Source organism: Pseudophryne corroboree, chromosome 10 (assembly GCF_028390025.1).
Source record: "Pseudophryne corroboree isolate aPseCor3 chromosome 10, aPseCor3.hap2, whole genome shotgun sequence".
NCBI classification, from domain to species: Eukaryota; Metazoa; Chordata; class Amphibia; order Anura; family Myobatrachidae; genus Pseudophryne; species Pseudophryne corroboree.
The window spans coordinates 335198575-335211401 of record NC_086453.1 but is presented as its reverse complement, the minus strand read 5'-3'; positions in this window follow the sequence as shown (position 1 = coordinate 335211401).

Sequence of the window (12827 nt, the reverse complement as noted above, 5' to 3'; positions counted from 1 at the left end):
TATGACTAAGCTAAGTGACACAAGTGTGTGGCACAAACATCTGCCCCATGTAGGAGTGGCACTACAGTGGCAGACAGGATGGCACTTAAAAAAATAGTCCCCAAACAGTACATCATGCAAAGAAGTAAAAGAGGTGCAATGAGGTAGCTGTATGACTAAGCTAAGCGACACAAGTGTGTGGCACAAACATCTGGCCCATGTAGGAGTGGCACTACAGTGGCAGACAGGATGGCACTTAAAAAAAATAGTCCCCAAACAGCACATCATGCAAAGAAGTAAAAGAGGTACAATGAGGTAGCTGTATTACTAAGATAAGTGACACAAGTGTGCGGCACAAACACCTGGCCCATCAAGGGTTGGCACTGCAGTCCCACTGCACTAATGACGGATACCGGACGCACATCTAACACCAACATAGCTGTCAAGGACTCAATTATCCGCTTTGCAACAGGATGACTGCTGTCATATTTCATCTTCCTCGCAAATGACTGTTGGACATTCATTTGCTAATTTGAAGTAGTACAAGTGGTCTTCCGACTTCCCCTCTGGGATGACAGTCGACTCCCAGCAGTAACAACAGCAGCAGCAGAAGGAGGAAGGGGTTCTTGATCTTTCCCAATTTTATCCTCCAAATTTTTGTTCTCCATTATTTTTCTGGAGTTAAATAACAAAATGCAGCAAAGGAGAGTATACCTCTACACCACACAGGGCAAACCATGTAAAAATTATTTGGATTAAATATTAATAACATCTTTATTTGGAGTAAATAATATACAGCACAGGACAGCACCACTGAACTTATATGGCAGCACCATTGGACTGGGATTATACGGCAGTACCACTGGACTGGATTTATATGGCAGTACCACTGGATTTCTACTGCAGTAACACTGGATTTATACGGCAGTACTACTGGACATATACGGCAGTATCACTGGAATTATATGGCAGTACCACTGGACATATACGGCAGTACCACCGGACATATACGGCAGTATCACTGGATTTATACGGCAGTACCACTGGAAATATACAGCAGTATCACTAGTCTTATATGGCAGTATCACTGGACTGAATTTATATGCCAGTACCACTGGATTTATACAGCAGTACCACTGGACATATACGGCAGGATCCATGGACAGGATTTATACGCCAGTACCACTGGACATATACAGCAGTATAACTGGACTTATACAGCAGTATCACTCGACTGGATTTATACACCAGTACCACTGGATTTATACGGCAGTACCACTGGACATATACAGCAGTATCACTGGACTGGATTTATATGGCAGAACCCCACATATATACGGCAGTATCACTGGATTTATACGGCAGTACCACTGGACATATACGGCAGTATCACTGGACTTATACGGCAGTATCACTGGACATATACGGCAGTATCACTGGACATATATACGGCAGTATCACTGAAAATATACGGCAGTACCACTGGACATATACAGCAGCACAGGGACACCACCACTGGACTGATGCAGCACAACACAGCATCACTAGACTGGACTTATACAGCAGCACTGGACATATAGCAGCAGAGGACACCGCCACTGTAACTGGACTGATGCAGCACAAGACACTACCACTGTACTGATGCAGGACAACACAGCACCACTGCAATGGACTGATGCAGCATAAGACACCACACTGGACTGAGCAGCACAAGATAGCACTGGAATCACCACCCCACTTTCCCTTCCGCACAGACACTGAGAAGAGAGACCTGTCCTCTCGATACACTCTCCAATGCCGGAGTGAAAATGGCAGCGACGCGCGGTTCCTTATATGGAATCCAAAACCCGCGAGAATCCGACAGTGGGATGATGACGTTTTGCCTCGTTCTGGTTTCCGAGTCAGATGGGAAAACCAGAGCTGGGCTCGGATCCGGGTTCGGGTACTGAAGTCCGGTAGGGTTCGGTTCTCTGGGAACCGAACCCGCTCATTTCTAAATTGTCGAATGTCTTTCAAGGGACCTATATCTTAAAGTTCAAATAAACATTATTTTTTAATCTTCTTCATTATAATAACTTGTTTCAACGCGTGCGACAGAAAAGGGTTTTTTCTTTTCTTTTGTTGCATAATAACTATAGTCGAGAAGATACAAGACACAACTAGTGAATGGCATGTTGTCATAGATGTAGCTAATGCTTTTTTCTCTATTCCAATAGCACCGGAGTGTCAGGATCAATCTGTCTTCACATGGTATTGGTGAAAGTTAACATTCACAATTGTACTATAGGGCAATAAACATAGTCTGAAATGGTTTAGTGTCCAGGAACCTGGAAATGTTCACCCAAAAAACGGAGATTTCAAATATATTACTATATTGATGACATTATGCTGTCAGAACCCAATGCAGGGACTGTCACACATGATTTACATTTTCTGACAGCACATTTGGAGAGCAGAGGATGGGCCATTAATAAAGGCAAGGCATTAGGACCCTGCACAGAGTATGAAGTTCCTGGGAATTATCTGAATTTGACCCAAGAGAACAATTCAAGAACCAGTCATAGAAGTCATACCCACTTCTAAGAAGCACAGCAAGCACTGGGGACCTTAGGGTACTGAGGACTACTTGTGCCCCATCTACACCTCATTCTTAGGCCTCTATACAATGTAACCTCCCCAAAAAAAAAAGTTTGTATGGACCACTGAACTGAAGAATGCACTCCACGCAGCCAAGCAAGCTGTCCAGGCACATAACATCGAGGTAGATCAGCCATTTTAACTGGACATGATGGATACAGAACATGGTATAGATGTAGCCATGCTCATCTTACTTCAATGCGGCATGCTGCAGCACAGCATGGTGCATGGCGTACCAGGATGAAACTATTTGCAGCCAGCGATCACTTCATTAATTCCTTTAGAAATTAATGGAGTGATCACCGGCTGTGAAAAGTCACAGCCTGGCATGCCATGCAGCAAGCAATGCTGCAGCATGCTGCATTGCAGTTACAACACAATAATCACAGGGAGTAAACTCCCTGTAATAAAATAGTGCGCTGTCTGCACCAATTAAAGGAGACAAATACTATACATTCAGACAGAATAAAATATTCTCAAAAAAATATATTTTTTATTTTATTAATAAATAATTGAATATAATGCTGCAGCATATGAATACTCCATCAGTGCATAATAAACATAACAAATTCATAAAAATCATTATTCAATACATAATTATCTAAAAAGTCCATAAAAGACTAAATTGAATAGTACTGAGAACTTATGAGACTGATCTTTATTTGGATCCAATGAATATAGGCATTTGTTATAATGTCCACTGTACTAAATATATAGTGACTAATTATTTGTAGTGTCCACTGGACTAAATATGGAATGGCTAGTAGTTATCTTCAAACACTACATGTGTTCATGAGTCCCAGATTTAGAGAAATTCTTGTTTAAAGATGTGTGCACACACTGGTATGACTAAATGGGTGATTACCATACGAATTTTGTCATTACGTCACCTCCAATATAGAAATGTTTCCACTGATCCAATGATTCAGCTCCCTCTGCTGGTGCTTATCCGTTATTGCAGACTATCTGGAGTTGGATCTTTTGCTGGGGACATCTGCAGGATTCAGACTCCCTCTGCTGGTTGTTCGTTGTATTAACAACCCCAATGGCTATTTTGTGACGGATGTTGAACTGAGGAAGCCGCCGAGTCATTAAACAGGCGGAGAAACGCGTTTTCATGGTGACTGAGCCGGGGACGATCACCTCGAAAACATTGACGGTACATCAGCTTGCATCCGTCACAGAATAACCATTGTGGTTGTTAATACAACGAACAACCAGCAGAGGGAGTCTGAATCCTGCAGATGTCCCCAGCAAAAGATCCAACTCTAGATAGTCTGCAATAACAGATAAGCACCTGCAGAGGGAGCTGAATCATTGGATCATTGGAAACATTTCTATATTGGAGGTGACGTAACGACAAAATTCATATGGTAATTACCCATTTAGTCATACCAGTGTGTGCACACATCTTTTAACAAGAATTTCTCTAAATCTGGGACTCATGAACACATGTAGTGTTTGAAGATAGCTACTAGCCATTCCATATTTAGTCCAGTGGACACTACAAATAATTAGTCACTATATATTTAGTACAGTGGCCATTATAACAAATACCTATATTCATTGGATCCAAATAAAGATCAGCCTCATAAGTTCGCAGTACTATTCAATTTAGTCTTTTATGGACTTTTTAGATAATTATGTATTGAATAATGATTTTTATGAATTTGTTTTGTTTATTATGCACTGATGGAGTATTCTTATGCTGCAGCATTATATTCAATTATTTATTAATAAAATAAAAAATATCTTTTTTTTTGAGAATATTTTATTCTGTCTGAATGTATAGTATTTGTCTCCTTTAATTGGTGCAGACAGTGCACTATTTTATTACAGGGAGTTTACTCCCTGTTATTATTGTGTTGTTTTGTTTATTGTAAGGGGCACAATTACCCTTAAATAGGAGCAGCAGCCTGCACCAATATTAAATCTCCATTTTCTTGTTAGGTACTGGCGCCTGGGGGTGTATGCAATTGCCTGTACACTTATTAGTGTGGAGACAGTTGTGTACACACACATTGTGATTTTTGGTGCATTGCAGTTACATGAGCATCGCTACATCTTTATGTACTGGGCCCATGCAAACAGTGGTGAGAAGCAGATTCACATGGGATTCTGAGCCAAACAGTTCACTCCTGCTCAGATACAAAACTTGTCTTTGGAGAAAACACTCCTAGCTGCCTGCACCACTTTGCAACACGTGGAAAGCACAACTAAGCAACAGCTATTTACAGTACTACCAGATTTGCCTGTATCGGGATGGGTCAGACAAGAAGGACTAGGAGCATGGACCTTAGTGCACTGAAACAGACATTACAGAAGGAGAAGCGGTACCTGTCTGAAAGAGAAGTTGAATAACATTCATGTATCTGGACTGGTCAATTATGAAAGCACAATAGCTTAATTACTGTAGCTCCTTTTCAGATTGGAGAAGGACTTGTGGAAGTGGCAGAACCTTATGCTGAGTTTTCAGATAAAGGAAAGAAGCTGACTTGATTCGCTGATGGGTCAGCTATTCTGACAGCAGCAGGAAGAATATGGAAAAAGGATGCTTTCCAGCCAATCTCCCAAACAGTAATACATGAGAGCTGTGAAGGTGGAACAAGTCAATATGCAGAACTGAGAGCTGTAGCCATGCTCCTGTAAGAAACCCAAGGACCACTCATCATCTAAACTGATAGATGGGCTGTGTTAAAAGGCCTAACCATATGGATGCACACATGAAACCAAAAATTATGGAAAGTACATGACAAAGTCATCTGGGGAAGAACCCAACTATGGGATGGGGTCTGATTTCAATGCAAGTGCTTAAGTGTTACAATTAGTCATGTCAGTGCACATACTGGCCTGGAGGGCAATGGAGTATCAGATGACTTGGCCCAAGACAGACCCCTTGCTCTCGCACCTGAAGAAAAAATAGAACTGTGTAATCTGGAAGAATGGTCCATGCTAAGTGTGGTCATCAACGCGCTAAAGGCACATATGCTTGGGCTCAGAATACAGACATCCCTATGACTCAACAAATGGGCAAAGAAGTTCTGGAGAAATGTGAAACTTGTCAATTACTTAACTACAGAAAGAAGCTTACAAGACATATGGGATCCATAGAGAAATGAAAGAAATTGCAAACTGATTTACGTGGCCCTATACCTGCAGGATAAGGGAAAGTTCAATGCTGCTGTAATGTGGTGGACACCTTTTCAGGTGTGCTTGTTCATCTGCTCATGCATATAAAAAAAGATCTTGCTCTGCATTATGGAATTACTCCGGAGATCTAGTCTGACAATAGTACTCATTTTACAGGACATTCAAATAAAGGCTTGGGTGGTGGACAGAGGAGTATACTGGGTGTACTACATTCCCTGTTATCCTCAGGCAGCAGGTTTAATAGAATGCATGGATGGACTCCTGAAAAGCAAATCTGTAAATGTACACCCACACATACTTGAGGGGGTGAGATAATATGCTCCAGGAGTCTAAATGAGAGATCCATAGGTGGTGATCTAACCCCATACAAAAGATTGTTCGTGCCCCCAAACCCTAGGCCCCTAAATGCAGTGGTCATCAGGTTTAGGAAACACCTTGATGTTAACTTATACAGTCAGATAAAGTACAGTAGTATGTAAAGGGATCGCTCACAGTGCCTTGGAAGACACACCTAGAGAGACTTACATATTTGCAACCGGCATGCTAGATGCACAAGAGGGGGAGGTGTCATATTGTGCTATGGTCAGACCTTCCTGCAATTGGGATGATAGGGTCAGCAGTAGTGAGGCAGGAGAGTTTTGTATTACCCTCTATGTACATATTAAAACTACATTTAAGAGGGAACATACAGTGGGATTCATAATCATTGTGCTTACTATTGTACACATACAATAAGAGGTTGAATACACTATACCTGGTAAAAGGTATGGGTGCTCCCTACAGGTCAGCAAACTGAGAAGCTGAAGGGAAAAATTGTGGAACAAGCAGTAGGTCAGACGTTCTATATCCTATTAGATGGAGATGCACACCCCATTTATTTTCCTTCACACAGATTTTACCCCCATCCACATGATGAGTTGGTATGGACTGGTGGGCTCCCTTCCGGATAAATGATTCTGGAGTTGTATAGCGGGGGTGACCATGATGGTGGTTGGCCTTATCTTTACAATATGGATAATCATCACTGACAAGCACAATTTGAACTTGACTGAATCAAGACAAAAGTTCAAACAATACTTTTTTTTTTTAAATATATTTATTGAATTTTTTAGATAAAGAGACATGTACACGAATAAACATGAATTGCATAAAATGTATTGAATGCGACCATAGAATACAAAGTGGTAACATTATGCAAAAGAGACAATGAGGACAATTAGAACAATTTGTACAAAGTGTCCAAAAGTGACAATGAGGTCCTATTACTGTGAAGGATAGAAAGAGAAAACGTTGTGGTGCTTCAGGACCTTCTCAGTAACATCAACAAAAAGAATCGCCTAAAAATGGGACACGACAGCGTAAACATGAATAGTGATAGCTAAAGAGGAATGACCCCTAATCAACTAGCAAACAGGACATGTCGGACATACAAAGACAAGACAAGGCAGGGAATGGGGAGGGGGGAGAGAGAGGGGGGGGAAGGCACTGGCGCTTAATTGTAAAAGAAAGCAATAGAAAGAAGTGCATGTTGTTCACAGTTTAAGGTGAGTTCGATTAGCCATATATCATCATTGCAATGCTAGTAATAATCCTGCGACACTAGTGATGAGCCAGAAGTAGAAACAATGTAATTTCAATTATAAAGTTAGAATATGCGATTGCGTGTGTGCATCAAGGATATCAATAAACAGTGACCATTTCTGTAAAAATTTATGTCTGCCAGATTGCATGTCTAATCGTGCATATTTTCTATCGAAATACAAAATCTGTAACATTTTCTGCTTTACTCCCGCCAGTTGTGGAGCTGATTTCTGAGTCCAGTGTATTAAAATAAATTTTCTAGCAATCGTTAGGATTGTAGTTAAGAGTGAAAATCCAGGTGATTTGATAGAGAAAAAAGACCAGGATTTGTTATTCAGTCCCATACAAGCTAAGGGGTCAGGCTGAAAATGTGTGTGAAAAATAGTGTTGAGAAAAGAAATTACTTTACACCAAAATCGTCTTAATTTAAAACAATCCCACATACAGTGTGAGAAATCAGCAAATGTTTTTCCACATTTGAGACAACTGCCATCCTCGTCAGCAGACATATGGCGTCTCTGATGAGGGGCGATGTAGGCCCTATGGAGTGTGCGTATGGCCACTTCCTGCAGATAACTAGACTGCAGGACCTGGAGAGACATCGGTTGCTAGGAAAGAATATCTTCTAACGTCAGTACAGACGAGGTGTCTCTTTTCCATTTGTGGAGTAGCAATTCCCACTGTGGATGATTTTCAAAAAGTTCAAACAAGACTTGCATACTTTTCTGGAAAAGAATAGGATAATAGACTACACAAGATGAAAAAATAGTAGGGTGGGGGGAGGTCCTCTGGTGGATCACACAGCAGAATGAAACCCCTATTGCTTGGGAAAATGACATCACCATATCTACGGTGCTATGCTGATGAAGAGCCCTTTAGATAATACAACTGCCCTAATGGGAAAAAGCCAATGGTGGTTTGCAGGGGTGTATCTAGGGGTCCGAGCACCCCTAGCAAAGTAAGGGACTGCTCCCCCCCATAATAGTGACAGCATGCACCTGAGGTGAGTATCAAAAAGAGGTGTGGTCTCACGGGGAAGGGGCATGACCACATAATAGTACCAGGGTTGTACTGGCCCACAGTGGTACAGGGGAAACCCACTGTCTGGGGCCCTACCCCCTTATCTAGGGATCAGGTTCCAGTCTGTTTACTTGATTATACATTATACATATGTTACATGTTACATTAATACTGCACTATGATGTATTTTCTGCAGTGCATTGTTGTTATTAATCTGGTATGATACCATGTATGCACTAGTAGTATTTGCTATATATATTTATCAAGGGGCCTAAACCATGTATTCACTAATGGTTAGCCAAGCCTCTAAGCATGGGTCTCGAACACTAAATTCCACCGGTAGGTCCTTCATGCCCCATTCCGACACTGAATATTACCCCTTTTTCACATTACACCACACAGCAGTGTCTCTTATTTACATTACACCACACAGTAGTACCCCTTATACATGCTACACCACACACTAAAGTCCTTTATTCACATTACAGAGTAGTACCTCTCCCCTTATACACATTATCCCCACCCAGTATTAGTGCCCTTACACATTATCCCCACCCAGTATTAGTGCCCTTACACATTATCCCCACCCAGTATTAGTGCCCTTACACATTATCCCCACCCAGTAGTAGTGCCCTTGCACATTATCCACACCCAGTAGTAGTACCCTTGCACATTATGCCCACACAGTAGTAGTGCTCTTTACAAAGGGATGCGGTTATGTGACTGGCGGTCAGGAGACCGCCGGTCTTTATATCGACGCCGAGATCCCGAAACAGGAAACAGCCCAACAGATGACATGCTGACCAACAGGGACTATTCCCACTTGTGGGTGTCCACTACACCCACAGAGTGGGAATAGAACCTGTGGCAAGTGCAGCGAGCCACTAAGCCCGCTGCGTGGCAAGCGCAGCAAGCCCGCAAGGGTCTTTATTGTGCTTGCCATCCCCCCCACTGCCTATCTAAAAGCCGGGATCCCGCTGCCGGTATGGTGACCAACGGTCTCCCAACTGCCGGTCACATAAACCCAACAACTTACAAATTATGCCCACAGCGGTAGTGCGCCTTACGCATTATGCCCTGGGCGTAATTATTTTGATAATCACACTTGCACTGTACAAGTATGTTTATCATAATCAACTTGTTTGTAAACGATTAAAGATCCAAGGTTCACATGTATCCTTACAGCAATGCAGATGGGGCAGAAGCAGGTAAACTACAATCATTTGTATTAAAAATATGGTGTTATTGTTTATTGTTAACAATTATTGGCACATCAGCAGCAAACAAGTGTCACATGTCATGTTCTGTATAAGCAGTCTGCAGCATACACATAAGGGGAGAGTCAGAGTCAGCGTATAGTGCATGGTGTGTGGCCACCTTATTCACAGTATTGTCAGCAATATACTTTAATATTACACGATAATAACCCTTCTATGCAGAGTCAGACTGGGCCATGAAGGGACCACTGGGTGAATGTAGTAGTAGGGGCCCATGTTTATGGGTGTAGCCAGTCTCGAGTGGGTATGGCCAGTTGCCAAAGAGGCATGGCCAACCATTAGAGAGTGCATGGACAGGCTCCTTGAGATATATAGTGAATGCTGCCAGTGCATTCATGCATGATAATGTACCAGATAAATAATAGCAATTTACTGTAAAGAACACATAGGCCTGTGCAGTAAAAGGTAACATATGAATAATGTATATTCAACTGCACAGTTTGGAACCTGATCCCTAGAGAAGATGGTGGGTCCCCAGACAGTTGGGTCCACCAGAAGTTTCCCATGTATCCCTATGGGCCAGTCCAACCCTACTTTTATGGCCATTATACATGTAAATGCCGGAGCAGGCTGCAGTAAAATAGCTCATGTCCAGCTTTACAAAGCTAGATGCATACCATTATTCTTTTGAGGCGGCTGATAGAGTAGGTTGCAAAGAGGGGATTGCAGTGCCTTCATGGATGAGGTGGTGAATCAAACAAAAAAGCGCACGCAGGTGCTGATGAGACAGCCTCCTGGCCAGGGATTGTTCAGCCGTCACTCATGGACCCGCTCCCCTGATTGAACGGCAAGTAGAGGCAAGGTACAAGTGTCTGCGACTCTGCAGCTGAGAGTTCACGTGAGGGGGAGCCAGCGGAAGCATAAGGCTAAGAGAACGAGGCCAACGGGACTCCCTGGACACAACTGCTATGCAGATTCTAAAAAATGAAAGAGTAACTTGCGCCTTAAACAGCTGCTCAGTCCCAACTATCAAGGGCACAAATCCTTAAGCAACACATATAACCAAGAAAAAGGAGTGGTCCACAAGTGCTGTAAGCAATATTTGGAGATCCCTTCTTATCTCTCCACTGAAGTCACCAGAGGTTCTCAATTTCTCCACAGGATTCAATGAGAAGATTAAAACCATATTAGCCCATATGCTCCACTAACAAGGACATCGACTTTTAATCAGAATATTAAGGATAGTGCAGTTTTGCTTCACCATCGTTCTGTGGACATTGCTCACATCTTTCAAGCACATACCCAACTGTATCATTTGAACTCTGAAGAGACCTTCATTGAGAAGACCCAGAGAGCTCAGCAAATTGATAAGTAACTAATGTCAGCAGCCTTTCCCTGACTCCCGATGGAGGTTGTGACTTCTCGTGAGAGTCCATTTACTTTTACTGAGGCAAAGGTTGCCAGTACATCTTCCCAATCGGGTAAAATCCTGGGACCAGATGGGCAATTGTTTATTATAAAGTTTTTCAGGACAAATTGACTGATATTTTTCATGGTCCAGTTAAGTTCTTGAAGCACCTGTTATAGTAATTCGGAAAGAGGGTAAGGATGCAACACTCTGCTCCTTCTATCAGCAAATATTGTTTAATACTAATGTGATTTTTTTGGAAAAATGATTAGCAATCACCTAAAACCATTTATACCTGACATTATCACCAGGACAAGGTAGGGTTTATGCCAGACAATGAGGCAATTGTCAACACCACCAAGGTTATTAACCTTCTCCATTATGCCTCAAACTCTTCTATTCCCAGGATACTTTTGTCAACAGATGCAAAGAATGTATTTAATATGGTATATTGGCAGTACATGTCCAAGGATTTACAACTAAGTTTAGGCATAACCTGCCTTTCAAAAATATTGTCCCTCTACTAAATCCCAAATGCCAAAGTCAGAGTGAATAGGACCATTTCCCTCTCCTTCTCTATTTCCAGTGGCACTAGACAAGGTTACCCCCTCTTACCTGTGGGATTACATACTAATTACCGGTGGGTGGGATACCAGTTGTCAAGATCCCAACAGTGGCATCCCATCCACCAGTATGCCGGCAGTTGGTCGGGCGGTACGAGTCCCCTTGATGGCTCGCTGTGCTCATCATGTTGCGGGCTGGTAGGGTCGCTATGCTCGCAACAGGATCTATTCCCTCTCTATGGGTGTCGTGGACACCCATGAGTGGGAATAGTCCCTATGCACTGGTATTCTGGCTGTCGACATGGTCGGGTGTTGGGATTCCGGCATTGGTATACTGACCGCCAGGAGGCAGCTGGCAAATTGATTATATACCCCCCTCTGGTGTTTATACTGGACACAGAGGCCTTGACTACAGCGATTCAGATCAACCCTAACATCAATGGTGTACAAGTCAGACCCTATGGGGGTCATTCTGAGTTGTTAGTTCGTTGCAGATTTTCGCAATGCTGCGATTTGCCGGTAAATGCGCATGCGCATGGTATGCAGTGCGCATGCACTAAGTTATTTAACTAAAAACTTAGCAGTTTTGCTGGTGGTCGTACGACGCTTTTCAGTCGCACTGCTGTTCGGTAAATGATTGACAGGAAAGGGGCATTTCTGGGTGGTAACTGAGCGTTTTCCAGGAGTGTGCTAAAAAACGCAGGCGTGTCAGGGAAAAACGCGGGAGTGTCAGGTGAAACGGGGTAGTGGCTGGCCGAATGCAGGGCGTGTTTGTGACGTCAATCCAGGAACTAAACGGACTGAGCTGATCTGTGAGTAGGTCTGGAGCTACTCAGAAACTGCACAGAATTATTTAGTAGCAGTTCTGCTAATCTTTCGTTCGCAATTCTGCTAAGCTAAGATACACTCCCAGAGGGCGGCGGCCTAGCGTGTGCAATGCTGCTAAAAGCAGCTAGCGAGCGAACAACTCGGAATGAGTGCCAATGTGCATAAAATTGGACTTTATGCTGATGATCATCTGGCTCTGGTCACCAATCCCACTGTATCTCTTCTCTGTCTCTATGCAGTATTCCAGCATTTTGCCCTCTTGACCAATTTCTAAATGAATCTAAATCAATTGCACTGAATGTTATTGCTCCTCCATTAATGGTCAATGACTGCAACAAGCTTTGCCCTTTGTGTGGCACCCTTCTCACAGTAAATATTTTGGCGTCTTTTTACACGCAACTCAGACTCAGACTTAGGACCCTAGTCAGAGTCCGATGCTGATGC